Here is a 14,860-nt window from a genome sequence, read left to right as displayed (position 1 = left end):
GAGTCCCACAAGCTGATAAATAGCACACAGATTAGTCCCAGCCAGCCCGGGACACCACACAAAAGCAGTCATAGAACAATGTTGCAGGGATGAACCTTCAACCTCACTCCCCACAGGATTCCAAAGGCCAAAGCTCTGCTAATGATGAGTTCACAAGCCCCAACTATGAAACCCAAGAAGAAATAATCCAACAAATAGCAACAGACAGCACAATCAGCAAATCGAAGCACAGACTCTCAAGAACTACAGAGAATACGACAATTTCTATTGATAATAAAATGGGCAATAAAAATTGATCATACAGGCATTTTGAATAGATTCAAAACATAGAAGAATGTCTTACAACCATTACAAAGGAATGGGCTATGCTTACAGAAACCAACTAGGCCTTCCAGAAGCACTTTGGGAGGCCAAGGTGGAAGGATGGCTTGAAGCCGGGAGTTCAAGGCTACAGTGAGCTATGATCACATGACTGCATTCCAGCCTGGGCGACAGAGTCAGACCCTGTTTCTAAAAAAATAAAAATAATAAATAAATAATATATATTATATATTGTTTAGTCTGATGAGTCAGAAACCGTTTACAATGTGGTCATCTCTACTAGTATCAGTTACTGTACTTAATGATTTGTAAATATCAGCTAACAGATGTCTTTTTCATGGAGGACTAAATACCACATTTTTTATTATGTATTTCATAGTAAATCTAGTTGTTTTAAATAGGCAGACTCTCCTTTATTATGAGAATAAAATATACTTAATGGATTGACTGTCTTTCACGTTAGCTCAGCTGGTATCTGAGTGCCTGTTTGTATTCCCACGTACTTTACTAGGCCCCAGGAATAGAAAGAGGAATAAAACCCAGTGCCTGCGCTTAAGTCACCCTCAGACTGGTGAGGAACACAGGTGGTTTTGTGAGTGTCAGGGAAATGTGGCAAGTCTCACTCAACAGAGGTTGCACTGGGCACAGAGGATGGGTAGCGAAGTTCCCTGGGTGACATGAAACTAAAGTTGGCCTAAAGGATGAAGAAGCACTGGCTGGATAGGCAGAGGTCTTTCCAGTTACAAGCTCAGAAACAGCATGGGATATAGTTCTGGAGCTACCAACAAGAGGGGGCTGCTGTGTTAAAACTTAGTGAAGAGCCAAGTGTGGTAGCTCACACCTGTAATCCCAACACTTTGGGAGACCGAGGCAAGAAGATCACTTGAGGCCAGGAGTTCAAGACCAACCTGGGCAACACAGGGAGACCCCATCTCTACAAAAAATAAAAATAAGTAGCTGGATGTGGTGGCACGTGCCTGTGGTCCCTGGTACTTGGGAGTCTGAAGTAGGAGGATCACTTAAGCCCAGGAGGTTGAGGCTGCAGTGAGCCATGATCACACCACTGCACTCCAGCCTGGATGACAAGTGAGGCCCTGATTCAAAAAAACAAAAATTAAGGAAAACAAGGCCAGAGAGAGATACAGTCTTCATTTAGGGAACTTTTTTTTTTTTTTTTTGAGACGGAGTCTTGCTCTGTCACCCAGGCTGGAATGCAATGGCGTGATCTCAGCTCACTGCAACCTCTGCCTCCCAGGTTCAAGCAATTCTCTTGCCTCAGCCTCCTGAGTAACCAGGATTATACACATGCACCACCACACCCAGCTAATTTTTGTATTTTTAATAGAGATGGAGTCTCACCATGTTGGCCAGACTCGTCTCCAACTCCTGACCTCAGGTAATCCACCCACCTCAGCCTCCCAAAGTGCTGAGATTACAGGCGTGAGCCACTGCACCCGGCCCATTTAGGGAATTTTTATAAGGAACTTAGTTGTGTCCCACATGCAGTGAGGACACTGGGGTATGGCATGGCTAGTTTAGGCCTTTAAATGCCTTCCAGCAGGCAGCAGGATAGAGGATTGATATGAAGTGGGAGAGTCTGGGAGGCCTGTGAACAGACCAACAGTCCAATGATAACAGCTTGAACTATTTCATTGATGAAAAGAAAGAGTAGGGTGGAGCAGTCAGAAATATTTCATGGTCTGGGCATGATGGTCAGATGTGGGGAGTGAGAGAAAGGGAGGAGTAAGTAACGCCTGGATGTTGCAGTGTTAGTGGCTGGATTCAAGGATACTTGAGATTGAGCTGGAAGAATGGTTCTGCAGGAGGATACATTGATGACAGCATTGTTTGTAATAGATAATTCAGGGAAAATACTAAGAATTCATTGGCAAAAGGATGGTTACATCAGTGGCAGTACTCTCACACAACAAAACCACATACAGCAGTTAAAATAAGCACATTAGACTGTACATAACAACATAGATACATACAGCTTTAGAAATACTTGCAGAATGATAACTACAGAGCAATACAATTTGAATAAAGTTTTTAAATATGTAGATTGATGTAGATATATGCACATGCAGTAAAGTTAAAATTTCTAATTGGAATAATAAAAATAGATTCAGGATAGGGGTTACCTCTGTGAAGAGGAAGGAGGAAAATGGGACTGCGGGTTGTATTCCAGCTCTGTTTCTTTAGAGAACTCTGAAATACAAAATACAAAATGTTAATATTTGATAAAGCTAGCATACCTGGGTGTTTGTTTTATATTTTCTTTGCCTTTTTTCATGCTTGTGATATTTAATTTGAAATTTTAAAACAACGTTTCTTCAAAATTAATTTCATTCCCCCCAGGTTTCCAGTATGAAATCAGAGTTGTAGTTTCTGTAACACTTGGGAATGAATAAACCATCCTGCATCCAATATTTAAGGGGAATCAACTTTCTCATAAGATATTAATGTTCAAAATACAACATTAATATTCCCTTGTACTCAAAATACCAAAAGTAGAATATACTTTACAAATAATCATAAGTCTGGAATGGACTATCTGCCTTAATGTATTTTGAATATTCTTTAGTGCTTCTAAATTAATACTCCCACTTTCTGAAATGCTTTTGAGGCATCTCACCAAAAAACAAATTATTTTTGCTAACATGTACATGTAGCTATAAAATGAAAATGAGAGCAAGCTAAACAGAATTTTAAAAAAATTGAAATGTAGCTATGTTCATCCTAGAAGTCAACACAGTCACCGTGATTACGCCCACAAATTTACCCTGATCCGCCTGTTAGGGAGGCATAGAGGAGACAGAATCATCTGTAGTACATGAGTGCTTTCCTGCTTTGTCTGATGTCTCTCTTTCCATCACTTTGAACTTCCTGTGTCTTGTCCAGTTGTCTTCCCATAGTAACACCATGCAGCCAGGAGGGCTGCAGACAATTGTGTGCGCTGCTCCCTGAGACAGCAGTGGCGATCCAGGGACAAATGACATGGAAAACACAGCTTCTCCTCAAATTTAACTAGCCAGATTCATCATGACTTGATCCTTACATCCTTAATGTGAAGCTTTTTCCTGCTCTTCTGTCCTCTCATAGGAGGAATGAGTCTTTTCTGAATTTCTGTTTGAGGTTTTTCCTTGGGAGCGACTATTACAGTGCCTTTCCTGAGCTGAGCTCAAGGAATTTGTAAGGTTTAGTGTTAAACAGGAAGAAAAGTACATGATTGTGTGCTCTTTTTTTCTTTACATTTAAAAATAAGTCAAATTTACTTTAAGTAGAGCCTGACTTTACTACCAAGGACTTTTATGTGCCAGGTTACCTGGAGCACACTCTGGAATTGAGTGCTAATGTAGATGCTTTCCTCCTTATTTTATTGAGAACATGAGATCTTTTAAGACGTGGACCTTGGCCTTGAAGAGAGGATATAAGTGTTTTCTAATTCAAAAAGAGCTATTTTCCTAATAGATCATATCATTTCTAGTGTAAAACTAAGAAGTACCTCTGATATTTCTCTTGAAAATATCTGCCAGTAGCTTTTAGGCTATAAGAAACAATTTTTTTGCCATACTTATAGAGTAGGAGACATTAAGAATTGCTTTATAACTATATACTTTTACCACTAATCATTTATTTTGACATGTGGTCTGATTATCAAATGTTTTCTTCAAAACATTGAAATGAGAGTGGTCAGCGGGCAAACACTTCACGCAGTTGCCATAAGTAAAGTAGGTTGGACCAGAAGACTTCAGAAATGAGTTTCCAGTTCAAAAAGCCAAATGGCAGCTGTGTTTGATTTATACCTAAACATTGTCTAACTAATATGAAACAAGTCACAATATAAATCTAGCATCGTTGCTTTTTTGGTGTGTGTACATGTATTTATAGTCTAAGCTTTATAGAGACAGCAAAATTGCTCACATTTCCCAGTCCTACAATTTAGTGGTACTAACCTTAACTGATGTTCAGTAATATTTTAAGGGTGATTGGTCCTTGATACATTTTAAACCATGGAAACATCAAGAGATCCTTGAACTCTTCTTTCTTCTTTCATTAACTCTTCCTCACATCAAATGCTCAAGCCGTCTTTAATTATAGAATCACAGGATTGGGGGAGACCTCAGAACTCATTTTGTTCAGTAATCCATCCAGTGCTTGAATCTCCTGTACAGTTTCCATACAGAGTAGTCGCAGTCACGTGCATGAACCCACAGGACAGGAAGCTCATTACCTGGTGGGGTTAAGGCTGGACAAAGTTATCCAGAAAGCAGCAAGAAGACATCTGATATAACTTGAAAAGGCAAAAAATACAAATGCTTAGGAGGTCATTTTTGCATAGGAATGGCCCTACAAAAAGACCAGTTCCACCCTAGATCCAGCCACCAGCACTCCTAACCAAGGAAGTAAGCCCCCAATCTGAACTGTCACTAAAGCACATCTGCTCCGAACTCAGGCTGCAAGGTGCTATGTGACCATGTCACCCAGCATTCCCCATCAGGTGCCCATCTCCTATAAAGTCCCCTTTCAAAACAGAACATTAGCCTTAGATTTTAGTGTTCTGCTAGTATCATTCACAAATACCATGGCCAGCCTTGCACAGTGCTTGGCCTTTGTGGGTAGGGTCTATGCGTTCCTAAGTGAAAATTATAGTCAACTTAGGATCATGAAATGTTAAAATACAGTGAACCATTGTGTTTCAAATATTACATAATTTGAAGAAACTGCTATCCCCTTGAAACTAGAAATTCTTTTATTCTTAATATTAAGTAATTCAACCCAGTTGTTAATCCAGTCTTTTTTTTCTGGTTCCCTTTGTTTCAGTTTGGCAGTTTTTACTGTACTTAAGTGGAGAAATTTTAGCTGTTTTTTATAAAGATACCTTGCCTTTGCTTTAAACACAATAACTGCCCAGGACCTATATTTTTGGCCACATCTTTATTTTTAGAGGGGAAAAAGGACTTTTCTTCAAATGTATTTTCCCAAGACAGTATGGCTGTCATTGTTAATTAAAATGGTTCTCTAATATGTAACATGATTCTTGTGTTTTCTTCATTGTGTTGAACATTTTCCAAGTTGAAACCTAATGAGCTTTTCGTTAAGTGCTGATATATGTGAGTGCTTAGGGTAATTTTTCTTTTATTCCAAAGGTATTTTTTGTTGTTGTTGTACTTAAACTTGAAAGCTGGATGAAGTATGGTTGTTCCCCAGTTTGGTTATAAAATGAATGTCTACTGGGCCACAAAGTATGGAGGGAAGATGGGAACATCTTGTCACTAAGAAAGATATGTTGAACTCATTTGTTCAAGATAATTAAATAGTGTTTCTAAGCTAGGAAATAGGAGTTTCAAGTTATTGCGCATCCTGAAAACATCATTTTTTAAAACTATAGACATTGAAGATATTGCACAGAATCTGGAGGCGTGCTTTTTAATGTGTATACCAGATGTCCCAAACCGTCACACTTCTATTACCCTCTTAAATATCAGAAAGTAGCCTTTGTTCTTCAGTAATAATAGACCTTGTTCATATGACTGCTACATGTACATTTCTTCCAACTTAGCTAGTGATTATTCATCCATATAGCAAAGTAAAATATTGCCACTGTTTATTGTGAAATGTTTGGATGCCAGCAATGGATTCCAGACACTGCAGAATATGAAATGAAGCGTATTGTTTTCCTGATCATTAGCTCCATATTTCTAATTCAATGATAAATTAATAAGAAAATAATAGTTGTAACTAAGGAAGGGTAGATGGGCCAGGCTAAGGTTTAACAAAGGGCAGAATAGTCTGGCAAGAATTAGTCTTGTGTGCTATAAAAAGCAGGAGTTTAGTGGACATGCCTTTTGGACAGTTACTTGCCATTACAGGATGAATACAGTTTATGAAGCATGTCCCCTTAGCCTAGTTAATAAATGCCTTCACAACAGGTCATTTATTCTCTGATCCAGAGAGGAGTCCGTCTGTTACTTTCTATCCTACTGTAATGGACCACTAGGGCTGTTAGAAGCTGTGTGGGTCATTTTTAGAAATCTAGCAACATCTCCTCCCAATTCCCAGCCCAAATCAGTAAGGATCCATATCACTTGGTCCACTTTATAAAACATAGCTGGGCGTGGTGGCACACACCTGTAATCCCTGCACTTTGGGAGGCCGAGGAAGGCAAATCACTTGAGGTCAGGAGTTTGAGACCAGCCAGGTCAACATGGCGAAACCCAATCTCTACTAACAATACAAAAATTGGCCAGGTATGGTGGCACATGCCTGTAATCCAGCTACTAGAGAGTCTGAGGCAGGAGAATTGCTTGAACCTGAAAGGCAGAGGTTCCAGTGAGTCGACATTGCGCCACTGCCCTCCAGCCTGGGCGACAGAGACTCGCTCTCAAAAAAATACATAAAACAATAACAACAGAAACAGATTCCCTTATTTACTGAACATTTCAAACCCTGAAAATGTGTAATGAGAAATGACAAATTTTTTAAAGTTTAATTGCTAAGAAGACAAAAAACGTCTATTATAAATAGACCAATTCTCAATTGGTAGAGAACTTTAGGAAAGAACCCTAAAGAAATCTATCTTCCCGTTATTACAGATGAGAAATTGAAGTTCAGGAAGGCTGAGCAGGCCAGTCTCCAGGCTGAGTTCCTGATGTCCAGGCTGGAGGTGTTTCTTCCTTGATCCTTCCCCTGCCTACCCTGGCCACTGAAAAGGGCTGAACAGGAGCTAAATCTGGAGGGTACAAATGTTATTTCCCTTGTTCTTTAAGAGTACCACCCAAAAGGGAGAAGAAAAAAGCCCCACAGTAAACTTTACTTTCTGCATTTTATCCGGGACCATGGAGAAATATCCCTGAATTTCGTCACTAGCACTATAATATCAAACTAGGGATCAAGTAAAGCTTCAGTTTGCTTAGAAAACCTATGAAATGTGATTTTCAGGTCTTGTAATTCAAGATTTATAGTTTTGAGTATGAAAAGATTGAACTCTGTAAGTGGAATATGACCTTATATTTTGAGTGTAGGCTTCCGAGTGCCAGGCACAAGGAGGCAGTCAAGTAGGGAGTCTCAGAAGGTTACTAATAAGACTTGGGTATTCAGACATCAGTCAGAGTGGAACTTCTCAGCACGAGAGAGACCCTGTTATGACATGCTCCCTCAGTTGACTAGACGGCCTATAAATGCAAGGAAGGTGGAAATTTGGAGATCCCAGACCAGGTCCTGCAAATGCTTTGCGGTTTCTGAGTGTGATGCTCTGTAGCTTACAGCTGGAGGCATCTTTGTCTCTAAGCTTCTGCCAGCACCAGACAACTGGGTGTTGAATAGTGCAGTTACAAATGAGCAAGTGTGTTCCTGGAACATGTAGGTCAGCTGTGGAATATATGACTTCAGTGACAGTTTCTTGGGCAGATCTCTATGAGAGTGTAACTGTGACAGTGTAAATGACTTAATTCTGTGTCACACTGAAATAACCTGCAGAACAGGCCACTGCTCCCACTGCCGTTTCTGCCCCAGAGGGATTCTCTAATTTCCTTTCGTGTGGCCTGTTCCCTTTTATTAGCTCTGCTCCAACAGAAGGAACCACTCTTTGTGTCCCATATGGGCAATTCTCAGTCAGCATTTCTGAATTGTAAGCTTATTTATTTTCTGTAGAAATGCCTTTCCAGGGAACATAGAACTGTATAACTACATTATGTCATTAATCCTCAAAGCATACCCATGAAGTAGTAAAATTAGAATAAAGAAGAATATGTTAAAATGCAAATATGATTCTGTAAATGGATCTCTAAAAATTGATAGATCTTTTCAAAGGTGCTGTGATCCACCTTTATGCCTGCAGAATCACAGAAACTCAAGCTAACCCTTATATTCTCTAAAGGCACTAAAGATCTATCTTGTCCCAGCTAGGGGAAAATTTCAACAGCAGAAACAATCACCTTTAAATGGAATATGCAGCCTGGGGCCCCTGTGTGCAACCTCTGTGGCCACCCCAGGTGCTTACTTCCACACAGCTCCCTCCTAGGAAGCATCTTGCCCTCAGACCATCTGAGCATCCACTTCCCACTGCCCTGAAAGCTGAGATGGTGATGTTCCGAGCACAGCTGGACCTGAGTGAGCTCACCCATGCCCCATGAGGATTATGCATCTGCTGTGCAGGAAATCCCAGGGAACACAGAGGTGAGTAAGGCAGGCCTGTCCACCACCTGCAGTGCTCTGTGCCAGCCAGCAGGGAGTGCAGCAGTCAGTCTCTCATGCTTCGGGGCAGGAAGGAGAAAGCCTCAAGCCACACCTGTAGACCAGGAGCCTCACTGCATGGAGGGATCACTGCACAGGTTTCAGGAACTCTGCTTAGGTAGTGGCATCTTAGAAACGCTAGGAATGGCTACGTACCACCACGACTTGTTTTGCTCAGAATTTATCCAGAGAAAGGTATTTTTCTATAACTGAGGACAGTAGTTTTATCCCTGTCTCAATAATTGTTTTCCCATTATTTCAGTTTCACTTAGATTTCATAATTTGTTGACAGCCTTCAGCCCTGTTAGAAAGCTTGGGCAATTGATTAGCCCAGCAGACATTTTTATGGCACTGATTCTCCCCACCATCCCCTTGACTTCCTCATTTCTGTTAACAGCACCATATTTTCACACATATTCAAACTGCTGGCTTACCTGTGACGTCACCCTCAGTTTGCATCTGGCTCCAAATTCTCACTACAGGCACTTCCGTTCCCTTTTGGCCTCCTCACTCCTTCAGGTCCTCAACACCTCCCTCCTCCATCCTGTCCTGTAAAATAGGCTCTGCCCCTCCTGGCCCATCGGCCTCACCCTCATCCCTGGGATAACACTTGTGCCTGCAGTTCAGGTTTTCCCACTTGCCTGTCCAAATCAGTAGCTCCTGTGACCTGCCAGCCAGCTCCGTTGCCCCTTCTGCTCCTTTCCCAGGCTATAGTTGGCCTAAAGAGCTCTGCACCCCAAACCTGCTTCTTTCTGGCCTCTGTCCTTGACACTCCAACTCAAATGTAGTCTTCCATCCTCCTATTAAACAGAAGTTCACACACTTTGAAAAACATCCAGGGAGAAGTGGCATGGTCTCGAATGAGCGTGAGCTTTGATGCTAGGTCGACTTGTTTCCTTCCAGCTCTGTGGCTCCAGGCACATCACCACTGTCAAACCTCAGTGTCCCCAGCAATAACACATTACCTGCAGCTTGGTGTTTTTGTGATGATGTGTGTTTAGCGCCTGGCACACAGGATATTCAAGCCATACTTGTTGCTCTTCCTGCCCTTCGTCACAACTGTCTGGTGGTGTAACTGTTTATGGTAAGGCCCCCCTGAGAACAGACGGCTCCCCTGTGTGTCTCCCTTGGAGTCTGGCATGAAGCAAGCAAGCATATCTACCAGTGCTGTTCAATAGGAGAATAATATGAGCTGCATATTTTCTATGTTTTCTAGCAGCCATGGGAAATCTATTTTAATAATATATTTTATTTGGCCTAATAGTTTCAAAGTATTTCAACTTCTAAGAAATATAAAAATTATTAATGAGATGTTTTGCATTCACTTCTTCGTACCCAGTCTTCATAATCTATTTTTTACTTAACAGTGAATCTCAATTTGGACTAGCTATATTTCAAGTAGCCACATGTGACTGATGGCCACCATATGGGGCAGCACAGGTCTATACTGCGTTTGGGTAGAGGTAACATAAATCTCAAAGGTGCAAGGTGTGTAACTTTAAGGCTGGCGGGAAGCCATATCGTAGCAAGATGTAGGCCCCATAGCATCTTGGCATTACTCTCTTCCCAAGAAAAAGCCACAGAAGTTTATAAAAACCCACTGGGCTAAGGGGAGAACTTCAATGGCAGCTGCATAGAGAAGAAATGAAGATGTGTGTTAGCTAGATCTTGAGTGTTTCAGCCAGAGACTATATAGGGAATGATAATGGAGGCATGTGCTAGGAGAAGCAGGCAAGAGCCCTGATAAAATCTGCAGCCCTGATATTATTATGTTTGTGCTATTAATCTAATATTTCTACCCCCATTTTTCAAGAATGTTTGCAGGGTGGTTATTTATGACACCAGTCTGTTCCAGTGAGCCCATAGATGCAGAATTGCCAGGAGCTGGGGCGGGCGGTGGGGAGGAATACATACGGGTCAGTGTTCCCCCAGAGAGCTTCATCGGGAATGCACAGTCGCATTAGCCACTGGTCATGATACTTGCTTTGTACCGGGAATGGAGTGGGGGTTGAGTGTGCACAAGACCTTAGCATCTGTTATCTCCTTGACGGTTCCTCACACCCTGAGCCTGGGTAGTTTTACCTGCCTCCCTCATGAACGTGTTGTGAAAGAGCACAACTGAAACCAGAGCGCTCAGAGCAAGGTTCACTCAAGAAGGAAAATGCAGGAGCCTGTCCAGTAATGATGTTTGAAGCACATTGGCACCTTTTTAGCTGTTGCTTTTTTTCTTTTGACTGTCTACAAACACTTGGGCTTTTTAAAATATAATTAGGAAACATGGCATAAATTGACTGCTGTCTAAAAATGAATGGTTTAAGATTGTCTTTCACATCAAAAAGAAAAACAGTTGAGTAGGCTGCCGTGCGTATCCGCCACCAGAGAAATCGCATTTTCCAAATGTTGTTTGGTTGTTTTTTAATATCCTTTAAGAAGTGCATTTTTCAAATAGTTGCTATTATTTTAATTAATCAGTAAAATCAGCTTCTAATTTGACTATAAAATTATCAGTTGGCCACTAGAATAGCTATAAAGCTAGTTTTAAATGTGAGCTCTTTCAAAATTGTGCAGCGTAGGATTTATGTGAAATGGTATTTTAATTACTTTATTCATTCTTTGTGGGGAAAATGAACTTTCATCTCTCATGGCAGTATTTCATTGTGATTATTGGTTACTCATAATTATATGTACTTGTTCCTGTGACAGAGAATAAGCAGCATTTTCTACAATAATATGCATGAAACTCCCTAATATTTTCTAAATTAGTTTGTATATTTATATTCTTAGTCCTCACAACAAATAGCTAATTGCTTTAAATTAAATAAAACCTCAAGCTTCCTCAACCAAATTCTAGTTTATTTTTAACTTTCCCATTGGGAACCAGGAGATAATGGAATATGGCGATAAATGTTTTTGAAGCAAATTTTGCATTAGGATGTTGGAGTTAGAGGTTTGTCATGTTGATGGAGAAGGCTAATCCTACAGCTCTTCATTTTCTCATCAGTCTTACAACATCTGGGACTTGGTATATTCTCTATTCATTATTTACTGCCCTAGCAAGATTCTTCCTGACCCATTAAATGAAGCCCTAGACAAAGTGGAGAGAACATTGTTTTAGTGAGGTCGAGCACACACAGGTGTTATTAGCCGGTCTTAAGAGAGGTGCTTTTTACTTTGAGCAAAAAAGCCAAATTAATCATTTTATATTTAAGGCTTTTAAGTTTAATTAAATCTTTTTCATCCATTATTTGTTGACTAGAACTGGTTGTTTTGGCTTTATATAACCTTAGTTTTGGAATAGAAAGTGAGGAAGAAAAAGCAGTGCCTTGAGACTTGCTTTGCTGCTCAGAATGGCAAGTTAAATCCATACCGAAGGTTGCAGCTTTGTGTTACATTGTGAAGTGCAGGATTAGAGGGATAATATAACACACAATGCAGGGTGATAAAGTTGCCTTTTTGTGGGTCCCTTGAACACCACGTACTTAGCAAAAATAGAACCTTTCCTTTTTCCTGGTCAAGAATAACTGTGAACTTTTTTTTTTTTTTTTTTTTTTGGAAGTTGCAGAAATGAAAGCCTGAATTTCTATGGTAGGCTACTGTTATGATCCATAAGTCATTTTACTTGACTGAAAGATAGCAGAGTCAGCTTGTCTACTGAAGGGGAACATATTTTTTAACAACTTTATATTTTATAATTTGCCAGCACTGTTCCTTTCTATTTTGCACTTTGAGGGATGGGGATTCTGGCATGTTGGTGTGACTTTTCTGATTCTGGGAGATAGAATGGCAACTGGATTCTCCTATCCCCATAACTAAGATGGTGGTTTCAGCACCCATCTATTTTGGTCTCAATGTGAAAGGCAGGCAAAACTATACTGACAAACTTTGTTAGAGATCCTCTCCCCCTAGTTGCAAATTTTAAAGACACTCCTGAATACTCAGTTTTACGAAAAGGCACAAAGGCTAGGTAATAATAATAATACTTATAAGCTAAGTCTGATAGGCAGGAAATAAAAGAGAAATCTAAAAACAAATACAAGATATAAAAATGGATCCGTCACAAATATTTTTGACCACCTACTATGTGTCCTGCATTTGTGTCACACAACATATATATAAAAGGATGGATAATGATAGGGTATTTCTTCCTCATTATATAATACTTGCCTAATGAAATTAAAATTAAATTTCAGCATATAAATGTTCATCTTTTTTTTTAATCGACATGTAGAATTTCAAACCTTTAAAAATATTTAAAAAGGAAAGTTAATTAATTTGGGACAACTTGGCTCTTTAAGGTACTATATGTAAAGCACACAATGCCTGGCACAGAGTAAAGCCACGGTAAATGGTGATGCTACCATTGTTTACATTGATTTAGGAATGTTTACGCTATGTCCAATCCCAAGTATATATACTGGCTAATACTAAGCTGTAGAATGACATACAGCTCCATCAGTCATTCTGAATGCCTGGGAAGAAAAAGAAAGAGCAGGACAAAATTCTACCACCAGCATGAAAATCAGGGAAATTCTCAAATCAGAGAAATATCCTCTTGCCAGAAGTAGGTGTTACAAGTAGCTGGGAGTAGAGACAGAAACAACACAAAAACGGGTTTTTCTGAAAGCAATCAGATAATTTCTAGGTATCACCTCCAGGATCCAGTATGCTGAAGAACCATTCTTCTTAGTCATGTTTTCACCTGAAGTTTGTGACACAGCTTGTTTAATTTTCTGTGTATATATCCAGTATTATAGTATGAGAGACTTGACTTTCCATAAACAGCTGACTTTACTGGAATGCATTTATTCTGTGAAGCTGAAAATATCTTACTGAAAAATGCAGCTCTCCACCATGCATTGAGGAATTCGAAAGCTGTGACAGAAAATTTGTGCCAATGGCATTAGGAATCACATGTTACGAAACTGTCCACAGGGGAGGTTAGGGAATCACCCTTTTCCCACTGATGGCTTCTGGGCCACATGCTGCCGCTGTAGCTGGCTCATGCTCCTGGAGGCCCCATCAGGGCCTAGGATGGCTATGGTTGGCCTCCCTAGCAGGAAATGTTAAAGCCCATGTTAGTGACAGAGTCTGTTGTCCTGCCCTGCTATGCCTTGACCCAACTCTGTCTTCTGTTTTCACTCCCTTGCCCTGTTATTTGGTTAGGACAGACTGCCAAAAAAAGTGTTTCTCATCCTTAGCTCCCGGGTCCCTTCTGTGGTCATCAGGCTTATCAAATGTCTTTTAGATTTGAAACAGAAACACAATGAAGCCCAAAATTGAGCATAGATAATATGAAGCTGCTCTGAGTCAATTGGGGTGGGGATCCGGAGCCTTAGGACCAATTCTTCCCCAACTCCTCACGTGGCTGCCGCTACGGGAGGCCAGCAAAACCCCCAGGTTCCAGGGAGCACAGTTTAAAACCATTGCCCAAAAGCACTTTATATAGAAGCATAGCCAATTTTCTAAGAATCCATGGAGAAATAGCTCCAACTGTAGAATTTAAGTTCTTTTCTTAAGTACCCATAATGTGTGCTGCCTTCTAACCAGGACCCTAGTTTTTGTGTACCCCAACATAATTATATAAGCAAAGGTCTGTCATGAACAGAAGAAAAGAAGAACAGAACAAGCTTTCAGAGGTAAAGCAGGGTCTTTACTTGCCTGATTTAGAACTGTCTTAAGTCTCCCTCCCATTCTGTGTCCTGAAGACTGCAGTTATGGTGGAATAGGAGCAGAAAAGGGGTAAAAGTCCTTGGGGAACAAGGGAAACCAAATCAGCAAGATCTAGAAGTCAAAGCCAAGTGAAAGAGGAGAGTAATGGACACAGGTCCAGAGCAGAACACAAGAGGAGGCCAGAGCACAAGCATCAGGTTCCAGTCCGACCATTCCCTCCACAGCACATGGACAGGCCTGGGAAGGGGCAGTCCTCACGCAGTTTAGAGTCAGAGGATTGTTTCACTCTCTTCACTTCTAGCCCTTGGCTTCTACCTCCCCTTCCTCCACAAAGGAAGGAGTTCCTGTCTTCCTCCCCATACCACCCTCCTTTACAGGGGCACCCAGAGAAGGCTGAGCAGGCAGTGTCCAGGCTGGCTTCTTGGGCTGTGACAGCTGGAGCAGCAGTGCTCAGTCTTGTCTCTGGGCCATGCTCTTGATCAGTCATGTTCACAGGCCTGACACGCTCTCGTGGACATAGGCAGATTTTGCCACCCCTCTCTCTTTGCAAGGCCACAAATGTTTTTGTGTGTTGGTAGTTGTGAAAGCACTGTACAGACTTGAGCAACTTGCCAGGGACGTGTCAGGAGTGGAG

The 14,860-nt window shown here is 40.9% G+C and overlaps 1 protein-coding gene across 4 annotated transcripts in view; it reads left to right on the top strand.

The window, feature by feature from the left end:
• PKP4 (plakophilin 4) overlaps positions 1–14,860 on the top strand; it is a 228,820-nt gene that overhangs the window by 189,328 nt on the left and 24,632 nt on the right. The gene's annotated exons all lie outside the window — the stretch shown is intronic.

This window comes from Mandrillus leucophaeus, unplaced genomic scaffold (assembly GCF_000951045.1).
Source record: "Mandrillus leucophaeus isolate KB7577 unplaced genomic scaffold, Mleu.le_1.0 Scaffold110, whole genome shotgun sequence".
NCBI lineage: Eukaryota > Metazoa > Chordata > Mammalia > Primates > Cercopithecidae > Mandrillus > Mandrillus leucophaeus.
The sequence above is the reverse complement of the archived record's forward strand: the minus strand, read 5'-3'. Positions and strand labels throughout refer to the sequence as shown.